Raw genomic sequence first — 17,781 nt, forward strand, 5'->3', positions numbered from 1 at the left:
AGTGTAGAAGGAGTTATACAAGTAAAATATATCATTATGCTGAGTTGTAATGACATCCATGGGGAGTTTTTTGCTTTTAGTTTTGATTTATAAGCAGAATTATAATGAAATAAGATGTGTAGAGGAGACTGTGGGTGGAGGTCACCTTGGGGAAGGCACATGGCAAGTGCTTTGCCTGGGAATCCTTGATGTGCCAGCTGGGTGCTCTTGTCTCCAGTGTTGCTCTTTCTCCTGAGCTCCAAAGCAGAGAGATAAGTACCATGGAAGAGCTTTCAGCAGTGGCAGGGGAACTGTTTTAAGCAAAGCAATATCTTTTTCCCTGCATGTCAACCTCAATTCAGTTGGAATACTTTGAAGAACAAACTAAATTCCCCATTGCTAAATTCTCCTTCCATAGTAACGTTCAGTAAGAGTTTGGGGGCTTCATGTGTTTGTGTTGACTGCCACAATGTGTTCTGTGCAAATCTGGCTGTGGGAGGTAGGGGAGAAGTAGATAAGGTGGCAATGTCTGTGTCAATTGAGGCCCACAGTGTCACTTGTATTGTCACAGCCAAAAAGTTTAGTTAAAAACTCATCATAACCTACGTGCTATTTCAACGCAAAGAATTTTCTGAACCTTCCGATTTTCTCTGATATATGGAAGATTACCTCCTTTTCCCTGCTCCTGTGAAAACACAATTATGGCAAAACCAGACATCTTTACATTGTGCTCACAATTATGTGTCTTTTCATATGAGTGTTGAAAACTGATAGCTTTCCTGCTCTTCTTGGACCAGGAACAGCACAACTTGTCCACCTCTATTGACCTTGGAGTAATTGCTTTGGTTAAGAAATTCTCTTGAATGTGCAGAAGAGGGCATGGAAAAGGGGGCATTGTTTTGAGAAATTGATACCTTTTTCAAGGTATCATCAAAACAGGGAAGTTGATGTTTGTAATTCCTACTGAAAATTTTCTCTTAAGTTGCTGATGGGGTTTTGTTTTCATATATGTTTTTAACAGACCTCTCTGGACCCTCTGCTGCTGGTTTAAGCCCTGCTGCAAAGCCTCGTTTGTTGAGGTGGCAGGCCAATAGGAAATCACATGGATTATGTGAGGAGCATTTCAGGGCATTCTCAGATGGAGATAAGGAGGAAATATATCTGGAGTATGCTTCACGTTTTCATTGATTAATTTTGTTGGTCTCAGAGACAGGTAGGAACAGAAAAGAATTGCTGTATATTAAAATGCCTGCAGCAGTATTGTGCTTCTTGTCAGTAGTGAGGCACAGCTTTTGTTTTGTAGGCTGGATTAGAATGTGTCACCAGAGGACACAAGGAAAAACGACGCACCACAGCTTTGGTCACCATGAAGAGACTAATTTATTTTTTCTGACTCCAATCATTTATAGTTCTCAAAAGGTGCCAGTGGATTGGAAGGTGAACGCGCCACCTCTCCAATGACACTGGACAAACTACCACTACATCAAATTTCTCCGCCTCTATGAAAGAATGCAAAACAATAGCTTGTTTACAGAAAGTTGCGTGAGAAAGTTCTCTACAAGAATGTAAATTCAGAAGGCTTTAGAAATTCCTAAGAAATCAGGGCGACAAGAATGTCTCTTTTGCAAAATGCCTTGTGCCAACAAAATGTTTACCAGCCACAAAAATGCTGGGGGAGAATACTTTTCAATGATGATTTAAATTTTTATTAGCTGTAATTTAATTTTAAAAGCAAAGACTGGAAGCAGTGGAGCAAATATCTTGAAGCCATGTGACTTTGCTGGAGTAAGAGCACCTGCCCTATGCAAGCCTAGTTCTTTTCAGGACTTCATGAGCTGGGTAACCAGAATCACTAAGGACTTAAGAATCCTAAATCTATGAGTCTTGAACTGTGCAAATGTGGATCCTGTGGTACTGAAGAGCTCAGGTGACCACTCTAGCTCCTGGGTTGTTGTTGTTGTTGTTCTTTTGTTTTGAGTAAAAATTAAAAGGTTAAATCAGTTCTGTTCATCTGAAATGAGGCAATGGTGCTGAAGATAGTTCAGAGGATGCTCTCTTCTTGGAGTCTGGTCTGAATTCATACCAGATAGCAGCAGTATCTTTTTGGTCTCGTGAAGATGAGCCTAAAGCTCTTAAGCTTCCAAGGGTTTGACTGGAAGAGTTGATGGGGGGAAGGGATAATGTGTCTGATATACAAGGAGTTGAATCAAAGTTCTTTATAATCAGAATTTCCAGCCCGAAACATACATAGGCTTTCATAAAAGTATTAGATTCCAAAGTATTTGTTATCAGAGGCAAGCTACAACATATCACTCTTTTTGTGAGATCCTGTTAGCCTGATCTCAGTGTGTCTGTGATTTTTTTTTTCCAATCACCTTTGTCTCTCCCTGTTTTTTTTCTCAGCTGACAGTTCTGTCCACCAATTCGGTAATTACTGTCTATCATTTTAAGTGATGTGCTAAGGGCCAATATTTAAGGTCAGGGCCATGAACATCTGACTTCCCTTGAGAGTAGAACTGGATGAGTAGGAAGAATATTGATTCACTGAATAGATCGACCAAAAAGAAGGAAATTTTTCAAATGCTATTGACCTAATAGCATTCAACCTTCTCTGTTTGAGGCAAGTTAATGAAGGGGTAAATCAAATATTGTATGAATCATGCATCAAAATACATAATGAGAAAGACTGAAAAAAAGCAGCCCAGAGACTTGCTGCTGATAGCTGGGAATGTATAATAGGCAGGGTTAGGACAGAGTTCCAAATTCCAAGGTTTCTAGAAAATGCAGAAATGGATGAATTTGACCCCTAAGTGAGGGTGCTAACTAATTCACCTCTGTGGCTACTTCAGGGGATTTGCATCTTAAAGAGGAAGATAGAAGCAATAGCAGATTTCACTGTTTTACCTAAAAATGTATGAGGCAATTCACAGAAAGGGTGAACCTGTAACGTACTGTTCCCTCAAATGGTGTCTTTTGATTTAGGAAGAAAGTTCTCTTAGTTCAATTCCAATTATTTCTTACTTTCCCCTATATGTGTAACCCTGAGCAATTCTACTTTTTACTATTGGGTAACAGCATCAATTACAGAGCATTAAGAATTTCCCAGGCTACTCAATGAGCACTGCAGATGAGGAAAGAACATCCCTAAAACACAAACCCAAAGACAGTTCCATCATGGGTGGTGTGACTGGCATTGAAAGAAGGTTCTGAGTTCAGGTGCCCATTTCCCATTTGGTGCAAGTCATAGTTTGGAATCTGTGGTGGCTGATCATCTGAAAGCCCTGAATTCTGTATTTTGTGCTTCTGGTCTGAACTAATGATGTGGAAATCTAGAAGAAGCTTTTTGATAACAGCAATAGGGAGAGCAGCAAAATAGTGATCCAAAAAGGCCTTTAGATCTCTTGGCTGAGTTTAACTTTCTTGGCAAATTTGATCTCCAAATAACAGAAACAGCTTGTCCTGCAGAAGGAGAAAAGTGCCATGCAAGAAAATGTCCTAATCTTCTGGGTCATCCACTCCGATCCTTTTACCCTTGAATGTGAATAATTTACACTCAGGAAGTTGGTTTCACTGTAACAGACAAGCATTTGTTGAGAAATCTCAGTGTTGGTCTTTCAGAGCTATCCGGGAGGCTCCGGGGGGTCCCCAGTTCCCCCCGTCCCCACCCCAAAACAGCTCCTGGCCAATCAGAGCGCGCGGCGCTGCTGACAACTCAGTTGCCGGGCCGGCGATTTTCAGCCAATCAGCGCCCGGGTAGCTCTGACTCATCGGTTGCCAGGCAGATCAAAACGCTTCTCAATGCGCTAGCCAATCAGAGACTGCGCGGGGCCATTTCCAGCCAATCAGATCGCTTGTTCTCGATGACTCCTCAGTCGCCAGGCGGACCCGCAGCGCCCAGCGCTCCCCGGGAGCGGAATTTGGGGAGGGGGGAGGTGACCCTGGGGATGGGGATGGGGCGTGCGGGGGCAGCTGGGGCCGGACTGGTGGCACTGGTGGTGCTGGAAGCCCCCCCGGCCGCGGGGGTCGCGGTGAGAAGGGGTCGGGGGCCCCAAATTAAACCAAAGAGGGATCGGGACCCCCCCATGGAGCAGGAGGGGCCTGGAACCCCCAAAACCAAACACGGGGGAGGGGAGCGGGGATTGGGGGAACGATGGGGAAGGCGGGGGAAAGAGGGGGATGGGACACCCAAAAAGGATCAAGAGAACTTGAGGTGGCCACCTTTATATGTGGATGGTAGCCAATGGTAGCCAATGATTTTTCCCAGTCCATGGGATCCCAGTCTGTGCAATCCCAGTCGATGTGGTCCCAGTCCATATAATCTCAACCCAGTTTATCCCAGTGTGTACCGTCCTGATCCCTATGGTCCCATTCCATATGGTCCCAGTCCATAGGATCTCAGTCCAGGTGATCCCAGCCCATGTTTGATCCCAGTCTGTGTGGTTCTGCACACACTGCCAGGGTCTGAAATTCCAGTCACCAGCCAGGAAAAAATGTTCCTACCCTTGAATGTCCTTGCTGTCCTCTCAACGAGTTATAATAAAACTACAAATCAATAAATTTTAATTTAAATAAAATAGAATAAAAATGAAATTAAAAAATTCAACTCTTACTTACAGTACTCCAATAATGATTTAACCCAAAACCACCTTTTGCAGGGAATGGGGACACCGGGGACCCTTGCAATCCCCTTTGCTGACGATAGTGACACAATTAAGCTCGCCCAAACTCCTCCTGGATCTCCCCTAAGCCCCCAGTGGGGATTCCTGGGAGTTCCCCTGTGTTCCCCCTTTCCCAGGACTTTGGGGGTCCCCCTGACCTGTCCGTGCACCCCCAGATTTCTTCCACAGCCCCCTGTGATGGTGAGGGTGGGGGCCGAGTGCTGGTGCCCCCCTGCCTGTAGCAGATCCAACGGTGAGGGGAGTTTGGGGGGGTCCCTGAGCATTTGGGGTCCCCTGGGTTTTGGGGTGACCCCCGGGCCCCCCAGGATCTCCCTGAACACGCTGACACTGCCCGTGCGCAGTGAGAAGGTTCATACCCGGCACGGGGTCCCAGCTCTGTCACCGGCATCGCCCAGGAACCCCCAAACCCTCCCGGGACCCCCAAACCCCCCGGGACACCCAGACCTCCCCGGGACCCCAAAACCATCCCCTAGGCCCTCCAAAAACTCCCCAAGACCGCAAAAACCCCACACAGACACCCCCCAAACCATCCCAGGACATCCAAATTCCCACAAGACCTCCCAGCACCGCTCAGACCCCCCTGAGAAGGTTCGTCCCTGGCAGGGGTTCCCCATCTCTGTCACCGGAAGGTACCCCAAACCAGCCTTGGGTTCCCCCTGGGATCGCCCGATCCCCCCCTTTGGGAATCCTGAAAACTCCCTTGGGAACCCCCAAAAATCCACCGGGACCCCAAAAACCCTGGATATAGACAAACCCCCCCCAGGAATTAATCATGAAATTTATACCCAGCACGGGGTCCCCATCACCATCATCGGCATCACCCGGGTACCCCCAGATCCTCTCGGGATCCTGTGCCTGATGCAAATGGAAAGAGAACTGGGGTGTGAAAAATAAAGCTTGTTTCTTTTCAGAAAAACAGCAATGAAAACACAGAACACATTTACATTGTGAGAATATTTGTAACAACAACAATCTATAGAACGTATATACCTAAGAACATATGTTATGGTTTGACGCTGGCGCGATGCCAGCGCTCCCATGAAAATGCACTTTTTAAAATAATTGCTGTGAGATGTGATCAGGAACAGAGCAGAGCAGGCTCAAGCTTAATAACAAAGAAAAGAACTTTATTAAACTACTACTACTATAAAAACACAGACACTCAATCCTGGACGAAGACCTTCCAAAACACTCTTCCTCCTCCCAACTAATTCCCACCTAATTTCCAAATGGAACCACAGTGAGACACCACCCGGGATCCTGATCAAGTTGCCACCCTTCAGATATTCAAATACTCAATCTTTCAAGGGAGACAGGAGTCTCCCCTGTGCCACAGACCCCCCAGGAAACACAATTGCCACCCTTGTGTTTCCATGTCACACATGGCAACTGCCCGGAGAAAATCTGCCGTGGTGAAACTCTCCTCTCCATGTCACAGTGCTCTCACCACCATGCATGGACAGACTGCTCATAGGGCTCCTTTAAGGATGCTTTGCCATGGACCAAAAGAGACAACAGTTCAGTTTCTCATTGCGGGACTACAGTCCCCCCCATTTTCCCCTGGGGCTGAGGGTCCAAGAACAGAGGTCTTCTTCTCCTCTTCTTCTTCCTTGAAGATAGAGGGCTTCTCCACACTTTCTCCTCCAACTCTCCTCTGTTCTCTCTAATCCTCTGCTGGTAATCACTAATACAAGTCTCTTGGCTCACCAAACCACCCCCCTAAGTGCAGCTTCTGTCAGGAGAATTTGGTTCAGTCTATGGCTAACAAGAAAAGTCCAGCCACAAGCCACTCCATCATCTCCTTCCAACTCAAGAATTTCTTCTTCCATCATCTCGGATCCCAGACTGTCTCTCTTCTACTTCAAATCAAGGAGGAGTAATATTTTACAAAGCCTTCATTTCTCAGGAAAGGGTTAAAAGCTCAGACTCCCTGGACGGCTGATATCTCTGCCCAGCAGCCGATTCCCAAGGCCAAGGCTGGGTGCATTCCCCCCCCTCTCCTTCTCCTCCGCGCCGGCAAAGTTACAGGTGCCATCCGCACTTTCTGCCTCTTCCCGCTGGGGGGGATGACAAAGACATCTCCACTTCTCTCCACCCTTCTGTCCACAGGAGCTGGCTCGGTTCCAGTCCTTCAGCCCCCTCGGCTCACCTCGACCAGGCCACATGGCTTCCCCTCCCCCACCCAGCCCCATGGCTGAGCAGGGGAGATCTGCACAGCACCCTGACCAGAACCAAAGAGAGCGAGCTCTTGGGAGTTCCTGCTTTTAACCCCCTGTGTTCTCAGAGGCGTATCCACACCTTTAGTGGCCACTTAAGGTGCCAATATCCAAACTTGACTACTGATTGGTTTGACCTAACTTCCTGAAAGAATTCACTTCCATGTCAAACCACAACAGCATATCCAACAAAAGTCAATGAAACATATTTACAGAAGACAAAAAGAAGCCCTGAAACCTATGGCCTAAAGACAACAACAAACTCTACAACGTATGTACAAAAGGGTGGCGTCTCTGTCCGGGATCTCCATCGGTCCTTGAGGAAAAGCAAGAGGCACAGTCACTCCAATCAGTCAGAGAGGGCTCTTCCATGTGCCCCCAGGCTGGCCCAGCAAGCGCAGCACAGGCTGGGGATGGCCACCAGAACCCAATGCACCGGGTCCCACATCCCTGAGCAGGGACCACCCAGCCCAGTCCCAGCCTGGCAGCAGGGGACCCGCTCTGCCTGTGGGGACCACATGCCTGTCCTGCTGCTGGTATTGGTCTTCATCCCAAGATCATGGCCTCTTCCTCATCTTTCTCATCAATGTCCATGTCCTCAAGGTACTCTTCCATTTCCACGTCCATCTCCTCTTCCATATCTACCTCCATCTCTTCCTCTCCAGTCTCTTCTTCATCCACTTCCATATCCTCCTCTGTATCAATCTCCATGTCCACCTCCATCTCTTCCTCTCCACTCTCTTCTCCATCCACTTCCATCTTCTCCTCTGTATCAATCTCCATGTCCACTTCCATTGCATCGTCTCCACTCTCTTCTCCATCCACTTCCATCTTCTCCTCTCTATCAGCCTGCATGTCCACCTCCATCTCGTCCTCTCTGTCTGTGACAGCCTGCAGAGGTAGCAACACCTCAGAGTGGGGTCCCTGTCCCACCCCATCCCCACAGAACTCCAGCCCAGCCGGGCAGCCGGGGGGTGTCCACCTCCATGGAATGGCACCGTACCTTCCTCAGGACAAATGTGAGCATCCTGCAGGGACGGATGACAAAATCCAGGCAACAGAGAGCTTTCAGGACTGATGGGAGCATCAGGGCGCAGGTGACGAGAAGGGTGACAGGGAGCATGATGAAGGGTGAGCTGGCACGAGGGCTGGCACAGGGTGGGCTGACACAAGGGCCAGTGGTTGTGTTGTGCTCTTTGCTGGACGCTGGAGGTTCCATCTGGAACATCACATCTGTGACATCACAGTGGATCTAAAGAGCATCTTGTTCCGAGCTGAGCAATCTTCCCCAGCCCATGCTGCTCACAGCCCTGTTGCCAAGGATGGGGCATCCACAGCCTGGGCCAGTGCCTCAGCAGCCTCAGTGTAAAAGAGCAGCTCCCTCAGATCCAACTTCAATCAGCCTCCTGCAGTTGAAAGCCATCCCCCCTTGTCCTGTTGCCATGGACCTGGCTGAACACTGTCCCCGTCTTTCCTGTGGGACCCTTCCAGTCCTGCAGAGCTGCAGGGAGGCCTCGCCAGTGTCTCCTCTTTCCAGGCTGAGCATCCCCAGCCCCACTTGGACAGCAGTCAGGTAGATCAGGGGGAGTCAAGGCTGAAGTCAAATAGCATCAGGAACTGAGAGGTGGAAGCTTTAGGCCCAGGTTTGCCTCTATAATAACAGTGGAGGGGAAGATGGTGGGACACTGGCTGTGTTCTAACCAGTGAATATTTTCTTTTTTTTTTTTTTTTTCCTTCTTTTCTGTCATGCTGATGCAGGTGTTGCTGTTTGCAAGGAAGCTTGGCACAATGTCCATTGTCTTCTCCATTTGTGAAACACCGAGCAGAGTCTGGGCAGGCTGATGATGCAGAGCAAAATCTGCAAATACACCGGTGATCCTGAGACTGGAGGATGCAGCTAAACCCGGCCAAAAATAATTTCTGGAAAGTCAAGCCTGGTTTACATTTTCTTGAGTTTGGCTATGCCAACTTCACCAGTCATTCATAAAAAAGCAAACATAAAGCTCAAACCAAAACAGACAAAAACCCAAACAAACAAACCCACGCAAACCAATCAAACAAATAGATAAAAAAACCTAATAAAACCAAAGAGAATGAGGAGTTAGTATTAGTTGTGTGGATATCACAGCAGGCAAATGGCTGCTTCCCACAGGATCACCATGGAAAGCCACATATAACAGCTGCTCCAAGATATACCCAATAGGAGAACTGTAAAAGTGATACATGGCCACTTTGGGGGCAGCTCCACATTAAGGTGAAGGATGAGCACACAGTGGTACAGATCCAGCATTCCTCACCCTCCAGGCTGCTGTGTGCTCCTGATGATGCAACTGAGAGCTTGGATAGCAGCAATGACAAACCTGCCTCTGGAATCAAAGTAGCCCCTCCTTTCTCCCCTGAACAATCAGCAAATTCTTGGTTCACTGATGCCTCTGCAAAACGAGAGGGGAAGGTGTGGAGATACAGGGCAACAGCCCCCCACTTTTCCTCTGGTGAACTAGTTATTACTGGGGGAGAAAGCAGTGCTCAGGCTGGGGAGCTGATAGCAGTTTGGAGTGTTTCCCAGCGTGTGGCACAGAATACCTCTCTTGTCTGTATCTACTCTGACTCCTCTGCTGTGCACCAAATGATCCCAACAATCCAGCACATTACCCTGGCCAACCTGTGCTGCTGGACCTCCCTTACTCTAGGGCTAGTACCACTTGTGCTAAAACCCCCTCTGAATAAATATCCATGGGAAGCCTCTGGTGCTCTAGGGAAAGAGCATCGGATCAATACATGCTGGATAATTCCATCATTCTAACTTTTCTGCCTCTCGGGGGCAGGATTCTGTTGTGTTTACTTTTACAGAAGAACTCCAAGGGACATGAAGACCACCTAAACCATGATAAAACTGGTGATACTTTTCTGCATCCTGCCACAACCCCCTGGGCAGAAACCAGCTGAGTGGTCTGAAATAATTGTGGTAGCATGCAGAAAAAAAGTAAAAGGATCTTTTGAAGCACGAAAAGGTTTCTACGCACCCAAGCGTACAGGACTGGCACAATTTCACATTAACACAAACTCTAGAAGAATTTTGGCTTTGGTCTAAAAATACTGAATGGCTTTTTTTTTTTTTTTTTTTAAGTTTAAAGTATTGATTTAAATCCTGGGGAGAACTTGATGTTAATGTTGTGACACCTACCACCCAACCACCAGTTACGCTTGGCCTGAAAATTTTTGGAATTGGACCATACATAATCAGGAAAACAGGTCAACAACAAATATTCTTTAATCCAGCGTGGTCTCTCAAACAAGTAAAATTGCTGATGCAAAAAAATGTCTCAGAAAATCAGCCAGCTTGTTCACCTTTTTTGTAAACTTCTTTTCAGGATTGGACGACCTGGTTGCGACAGCGGAACCCTTCTAAAAGACGGATGCTAAGAGACATAACCGGTGCTGTGGGAACAGGATTGGGAATTCTAAATAGCATTGATTCAGAAGTATTAATGAACACATTGGCTGCCACCACTAGAGATTTGACCAAATTCCAACAACCACTGCAGTCGTCCTTACTGGCCTTGGGAAGACATCAGTGCTTGCTATCAAACATATTACCAAGTTGGGAGGAAGCAAGCGTAAATGATCACAAATTGGTAATTGATGCACTCGGTGCCACACAAAAGAACCTTTCTTTAGCTCTCAGCTGTATCCAGGCTCAATTATGGATGCAGTCGGTTGCTGCCTCGATTATAAGAGAAGGTGAAGAAGGCACTTTTCCTACTGAGATTTGGAAAATAGTTTGGGACAGTGCCGCTGATTTTGAAAAGGAATTCCAATCCCGGTGGAACCTAGTGAACTTTACCTATGACCCCACCACAAACATAGCCACAGCTTTTGTGTTAACCGTAGGTGATGCCTCAAGTGCATTTGGTATTTCCCATCATAGCACTAGGACTGGGACACATATGGAGCCACTGGGAATGTGCTGGGGGCAACTGGGACCACGCTGGGGGCAACTGGGGACAAGGGTGAGTGACTGGGGCCCTGCTGGGAGAGACTGGGATCATACTGGACTCATACTGGGATCTTACTGGGAGTGACTGGGACTAATTTAGGGGCAGCTGGGAGAACTGGGAAAACACTGGATGGCACTGGGAACAACGGGGACAGTGCTGGGGGCAAATTTTATCATAACGGGGAGTGACTGGCAGCAACTGGGCTCCTGCTGGGAGCAGCCCCTGGCGGCCCCGGGAGCCCCGCACCCCTTTCCCGGCCATGCCGCCCCTCCAGACCCAGCACCCCCCATTGCCGGGGTGCCGGCACTGCCAGGGGTCCCCCCCTCTCGGGGTCCCCGCTGGGGCTTCTGGGGCTCTTCTCTCTCTGGGCTCCCGCTCAGGGCAGCCGCGGCTCTCCTGGGGCTCCCCAAAACCGGTGTCCCCCCGCCGGGGCTCTGCTGCCCTCACCGCCCACCGAGACCCCCGGAAAACACCTCCCGGGGATCCACCGATGTCCCCCCGAGGGCCAGCTGCGGCTCGGCTTTGGAGCCCTGCCAGCTCCAAACATCCCCCCAAAAAAAACCCCAAACCCAGGGAGCCCCGGGATATTTTGGCCGAGGTCCCCCTCCCCGGGCACCTGCGGGATGGGGGCGATGCTCCCGGGGTGCTGCGAGCTCAGGCAGCGCCAGGGCCACGCGATTCCTTCTCTCCTCTCCTCCGGCTGCTCCCTGCTGCCGCTGCGCCTCTTCCTCCCTCCCTCCTCCTCCTACCCCGCTCCGGGATCCTGAACCGTGAGGGGAAAGGGGGCGAGGAAAGGGCGGAACCGTGAGGGGAAAGGAGCGAGGAAAGGGCGGAACCGTGAGGGGAAAGGAGCGGGGCCAAGGGGACGCGCTGTCCTAAAAAAGCCCGGTTTGACCCAAAATCACCCAAAAGGGCATCAAATGTAGTCTACATCCACATGGTTCAGCCTGACATCAACCAAATGGGATTAAAAGTATCCAAAGGGCTCTAAAATCCAACCAAAGGGGCTTAAAACTGCCCCAAGTGTTTTATAGCCCTCAAGAAATGGCTTAACATCACCCGTAAATCTTTCAAATGTGACTAAAATCCACCCTGAAAGTATCTGGTCCAGCCTAAAATCATCCAAAGGTATCTAAAATCACCAAAATGTCCCTGACACCAACACAAGAAGACCTAAAATCACCCTAAAAAGGCTTGGTTCAAACTAAAATTGCCCAAAGAAGCAAAAAACTGTACTTAAACGGGCCCAAAATACCCAAAAAAGGGACCTAAAATCACCCACACAGGATTAGGATTCACCAATATGGGCCCAGTTTTTCCTAAACTCACCCAAATGGGCCCCAGCCCCACCCCCATGGGCCTAAAATCACCCAAAGGGGTCTGAAATCCCCCCTAAACCCCACCAGATTCGGCCTCAAATCAGCCACAGGGGCTGAAAATCCACCCGAAAAGGCTCGGGATCCCCGCAAGGGATCTGAAGCCCACCCTAAACCTGCCCGGTTCGGCCCAAAATCCCCCAAAGGGGCTGAGCCCGAGGCCGAGCCCGGGATCGGCTCCGGGGTCGCTCCGGGACCTCCGCTCTCGCTCCGGGCAGTTTTGGCCGCGGCCCCGGACGGGCCTGGGCGGGACCGGGAGGGACCAGGGAGGGCTCGGGAGGGGTTTGGGCATTTGGGGCTTTTTTGGGCTTTGGGGAATCGTGTTGGGAGTTTACAGGGAATTGTTGGGGTTTTTGGGGAGAGTTATTGGGTTTGGAGGCAGTTGGGGGATTTTGGGAAGTTTGGATTTTGAGGGGCTTTATTGATGCTTTGAGTGAGAAGTTGTTTTCCTGGGGGTATTTGAGGGTTAATTGAAATTTTTTGTGTTTTCTTTTGAAGTTCGGAAGGTTTTACTGGGATTTTGTGGGGATTTTGTGGGATCCTCTGGAATTATTTCTGGGGTTTATTGGGATTTTTAGGGGATTTGGAGGCAATTTATTGGAATTGTGGGGGCATTTAGTGGGATTCTTTGGGGATTTGGGTTTTTTAGGAATTTTAGTGGGGATCTGGGGGGGGTTTTTAGGTTTTTTTGAGGTTGTTGTTGAGATTTCTTTGGTCTCGTGAGTATTTTGTGGGGCTTCTTGTGGTTTTGGAGACATTTTTGGGGGAGGATTTGTGGGGTTTAATTGGGATTTTGTGGGCTTTTATTGGGATTCGAGGGTGTTCTAATGGGAATTTGTGAAATTTAATTGCGATTTCATGGGGTTTATTGGGACTTTCAGGGGTTTAAAGCAGATTTTGGCGCCTCTCAGCTCTTACCCACATCCTGGGACAACTCCAAAGCCCCCCAAAATTCCACTAAAACCCCCCAAAATCCCCCAAAAATCCCAATAAAAAACTCCTAAACACCAAAGAATCCCACAAAATCCCAGTGGAGCACACCAAAATTTAAAAAACAAAAAACAAAAAACAAACAAAAAAAACCCGCTCAAAAATTTCAATAAACCCCCCAAAAAATAACCACCCCAAAACCCTAAAAAAATCCCTAAAATCCAAAATCCTCAAAACCCACAAAACCCCCATAACCCCACAAACCCAGTAATTCTCTCCAAAATCCAATAATTCCCCCTAATCTCCCAACAAAATCCCCCAAAGCCCATACATGCTGCCAAAATCCCCCCAAAATCCCCCCTGAGCCCCCCAGACTCACCGGGGGCCGTCCTGGATCAGGGGGCACCAGCCGGTGGAACAGGAACCGCTTCAGGGGGCCCGCGGTGCTTTTTGGGGAGGGGGCACCATGGGAAACCCCCAAAAACGGGGGAGGGGAACCCCTGTGGTACCCCCTCCCCAGAAAGCCCCCTCCCCCGGTTCAGGAATAGCCAAACTCAAGAAAATGTAAACCAGGCTTGACTTTCCAGAAATTATTTTTGGCCGGGTTTAGCTGCATCCTCCAGGCTCAGGATCACCGGTGTATTTGCAGGTTTTGCTCTGCATCATCAGCCTGCCCAGACTCTGCTCGGTGTTTCACAAATGGAGAAGACAATGGATATTGTGCCAAGCTTCCTTGCAAACAGCAACACCTGCATCAGCATGACAGAAAAGAAGGAAAAAAAAAAAAAAAGAAAATATTCACCGGTTAGAACAGAGCCAGTGTCCCACCATCTTCCCCTCCACTGTTATTACAGAGGCAAACCTGGGCCTAAAGCTTCCACCTCCCAGTTCCTGATGCTGTTTGACTTCAGCCTTGACTCCCCCTGATCTACCTGACTGCCGTCCAAGTGGGGCTGGGGATGCTCAGCCTGGAAAGAGGAGACACTGGGGAGGCCTCACTGCAGCTCTGCAGGACTGGAAGGGTCCCACAGGAAAGACGGGGACAGTGTTCAGCCGAGCCCGTGACAACAGGACAAGGGGGGATGGCTTTCAACTGCAGGAGGCTGATTGAAGTTGGATCTGAGGAAGCTGCTCTTTTACACTGAGGCTGCTGAGGCACTGGCCCAGGCTGTGGATGCCCCATCCTTGGCAACAGGGCTGTGAGCAGCCTGGTCTGGGGAAGATTGCTCAGCTTGGAACAAGATGCTCTTTAGATCCACTGTGATGTCACAGATGTGATGTTCCAGATGGAACCTCCAGCGTCCAGCAAAGAGCACAACACAACCACTGGCCCTTGTGTCAGCCCACCCTGTGCCAGCCCTCGTGCCAGCTCACCCTTCACCATGCTCCCTGTCACCCTTCTCGTCACCTGCGCCCTGATGCTCCCATCAGTCCTGAAAGCTCTCTGTTGCCTGGATTTTGTCATCCGTCCCTGCAGGATGCTCACATTTGTCCTGAGGAAGGTACGGTGCCATTCCATGGAGGTGGACACCCTCCAGCTGCCCGGCTGGGCTGGAGTTCTGTGGGGATGGGGTGGGACAGGGACCCCACTCTGAGGTGTTGCTATCTCTGCAGGCTGTCACAGACAGAGAGGACGAGATGGAGGTGGACATGCAGGCTGATAGAGAGGAGGAGATGGAAGTGGATGGGGAAGAGAGTGGAGACGAAGAGATGGAGGTGGACATGGAGATTGATACCGAGGAGGAGATGGAAGTGGATGGGGAAGAGACTGGAGACGATGCAATGGAAGTGGACATGGAGATTGATACAGAGGAGGAGATGGAAGTGGATGGAGAAGAGAGTGGAGAGGAAGAGATGGAGGTGGACATGCAGATGGATACAGAGGAGGAGATGGAAGTGGATGGAGAAGAGAGTGGTGAAGAAGAGATGGAGGTAGATGTGGAAGAGGAGATGGACGTGGAAATGGAAGAGTACCTTGAGGACATGGACATTGATGAGAAAGATGAGGAAGAGGCCATGATCTTGGGATGAAGACCAATACCAGCAGCAGGACAGGCATGTGGTCCCCACAGGCAAAGCGGGTACCCTGCTGCCAGGCTGGGACTGGGCTGGGTGGTCCCTGCTCAGGGATGTGGGACCCGGTGCATTGGGTTCTGGTGGCCATCCCCAGCCTGTGCTGCGCTTGCTGGGCCAGCCTGGGGGCACATGGAAGAGCCCTCTCTGCCTGATTGGAGTGACTGTGCCTCTTGCTTTTCCTCAAGGACCGATGGAGATCCCGGACAGAGACGCCACCCTTTTGTACATACGTTGTAGAGTTTGTTGTTGTCTTTAGGCCATAGGTTTCAGGGCTTCTTTTTGTCTTCTGTAAATATGTTTCATTGACTTTTGTTGGATATGCTGTTGTGGTTTGACATGGAAGTGAATTCTTTCAGGAAGTTGGGTCAAACCAATCAGTAGTCAAGTTTGGATATTGGCACCTTAAGTGGCCACTAAAGGTGTGGATACGCCTCTGAGAACACAGGGGGTTAAAAGCAGGAACTCCCAAGAGCTCGCTCTCTTTGGTTCTGGTCAGGGTGCTGTGCAGATCTCCCCTGCCCAGCCATGGGGCTGGGTGGGGGAGGGGAAGCCATGTGGCCTGGTCGAGGTGAGCCGAGGGGGCTGAAGGACTGGAACCGAGCCAGCTCCTGTGGACAGAAGGGTGGAGAGAAGTGGAGATGTCTTTGTCATCCCCCCCAGCGGGAAGAGGCAGAAAGTGCGGATGGCACCTGTAACTTTGCCGGCGCGGAGGAGAAGGGGGGGGGGGGAATGCACCCAGCCTTGGCCTTGGGAATCGGCTGCTGGGCAGAGATATCAGCCGTCCAGGGAGTCTGAGCTTTTAACCCTTTCCTGAGAAATGAAGGCTTTGTAAAATATTACTCCTCCTTGATTTGAAGTAGAAGAGAGACAGTGTGGGATCCGAGATGATGGAAGAAGAAATTCTTGAGTTGGAAGGAGATGATGGAGTGGCTTGTGGCTGGACTTTTCTTGTTAGCCATAGACTGAACCAAATTCTCCTGACAGAAGCTGCACTTAGGGGGGTGGTTTGGTGAGCCAAGAGACTTGTATTAGTGATTACCAGCAGAGGATTAGAGAGAACAGAGGAGAGTTGGAGAAAGTGTGGAGAAGCCCTCTATCTTCAAGGAAGAAGAAGAGGAGAAGAAGACCTCTGTTCTTGGACCCTCAGCCCCAGGGGAAAATGGGGGGGACTGTAGTCCCGCAATGAGAAACTGAACTGTTGTCTCTTTTGGTCCATGGCAAAGCATCCTTAAAGGAGCCCTATGAGCAGTCTGTCCATGCACGGTGGTGAGAGCACTGTGACATGGAGAGGAGAGTGTCACCACGGCAGATTTTCTCTGGGCAGTTGCCATGTGTGACATGGAAACACAAGGGTGGCAATTGTGTTTCCTGGGGGGTCTGTGGCACAGGGGAGACTCCTGTCTCCCTTGAAAGATTGAGTATTTGAATATCTGAAGGGTGGCAACTTGATCAGGATCCCGGGTGGTGTCTCACTGTGGTTCCATTTGGAAATTAGGTGGGAATTAGTTGGGAGGAGGAAGAGTGTTTTGGAAGGTCTTCGTCCAGGATTGAGTGTCTGTGTTTTTATAGTAGTAGTAGTTTAATAAAGTTCTTTTCTTTGTTATTAAGCTTGAGCCTGCTCTGCTCTGTTCCTGATCACATCTCACAGCAATTATTTTAAAAAGTGCATTTTCATGGGAGTGCTGGCATCGCGCCAGCGTCAAACCATAACATATGTTCTTAGGTATATACGTTCTATAGATTGTTGTTGTTACAAATATTCTTACAATGTAAATGTGTTCTGTGTTTTCATTGCTGTTTTTCTGAAAAGAAACAAGCTTTATTTTTCACACCCCAGTTCTCTTTCCATTTGCTAAAGGCACAGGTAGCATTTGCAAAGTTGTGGTTTCCGCTTGCTCCAGGTTCCCAGGGCTGGAGGTCGGTGGGGAGCTGGCACAGCCACAACCATGTGCTGCTACCCAAAACAGGGTAAGCTGGACCACATGGTGTCGCTTAACGAGGTTTCTATAGCAGCACACAAAAATTAGGTTCCTCAAGAACTGTTATTCCCTTTTCCTTTCGATGCCCTCGGGCTGCAGGTTGGGCACCAAAATCTGTCTTGGTTTGAAAAGACAGGTGTCTGCTAAGGAAGGCAGGAGCCTTCCTGGAAATGGAAAATGTAAACCCCCTCCCTCCAAATTATTATAATTTTGAAAGTAAGAGGCTCTCAGGCAAAGATATGGGAATAGGAATAACAGTTCTTTACTAGAAAAACTTAAAAGATAACTGCAATAATACAAACAAACAAAAAAACCAAACTGCTGACAGAGTCAGAACACGACCTGACACGCTGTGGGTCAGGGTGTTGGTAGCAGCACCCCAAACCCAGCTGGGGGAGCGGAGGTTTGGGGGGAACAATTGGAAGGGGGTGGGAGGGGGGGCACAGGGGGAGGTGGGACCCACTGAGGCTCCCCCAGGTCACCCCAGGACCCTCAGGCCCCGTCCCAGGCCCCCCAGTTCCCTCCGCAGCCCCGGCTGAGGGGGGCTC

General features: G+C 49.4%; 1 long non-coding RNA gene across 1 annotated transcript; it reads left to right on the forward strand.

The window, feature by feature from the left end:
* Positions 1-8,406: 8,406 nt before the first annotated feature.
* Positions 8,407-9,082, forward strand: LOC137466103 (uncharacterized). The gene is made up of 2 exons (XR_010994988.1): positions 8,407-8,517; positions 8,633-9,082. It is a non-coding gene; the product is annotated as an uncharacterized lncRNA (long non-coding RNA).
* The last annotated feature ends 8,699 nt before the right edge of the window (positions 9,083-17,781 follow it).

Source organism: Anomalospiza imberbis, unplaced genomic scaffold, assembly GCF_031753505.1.
Source record: "Anomalospiza imberbis isolate Cuckoo-Finch-1a 21T00152 unplaced genomic scaffold, ASM3175350v1 scaffold_139, whole genome shotgun sequence".
Lineage (NCBI taxonomy): Eukaryota > Metazoa > Chordata > Aves > Passeriformes > Viduidae > Anomalospiza > Anomalospiza imberbis.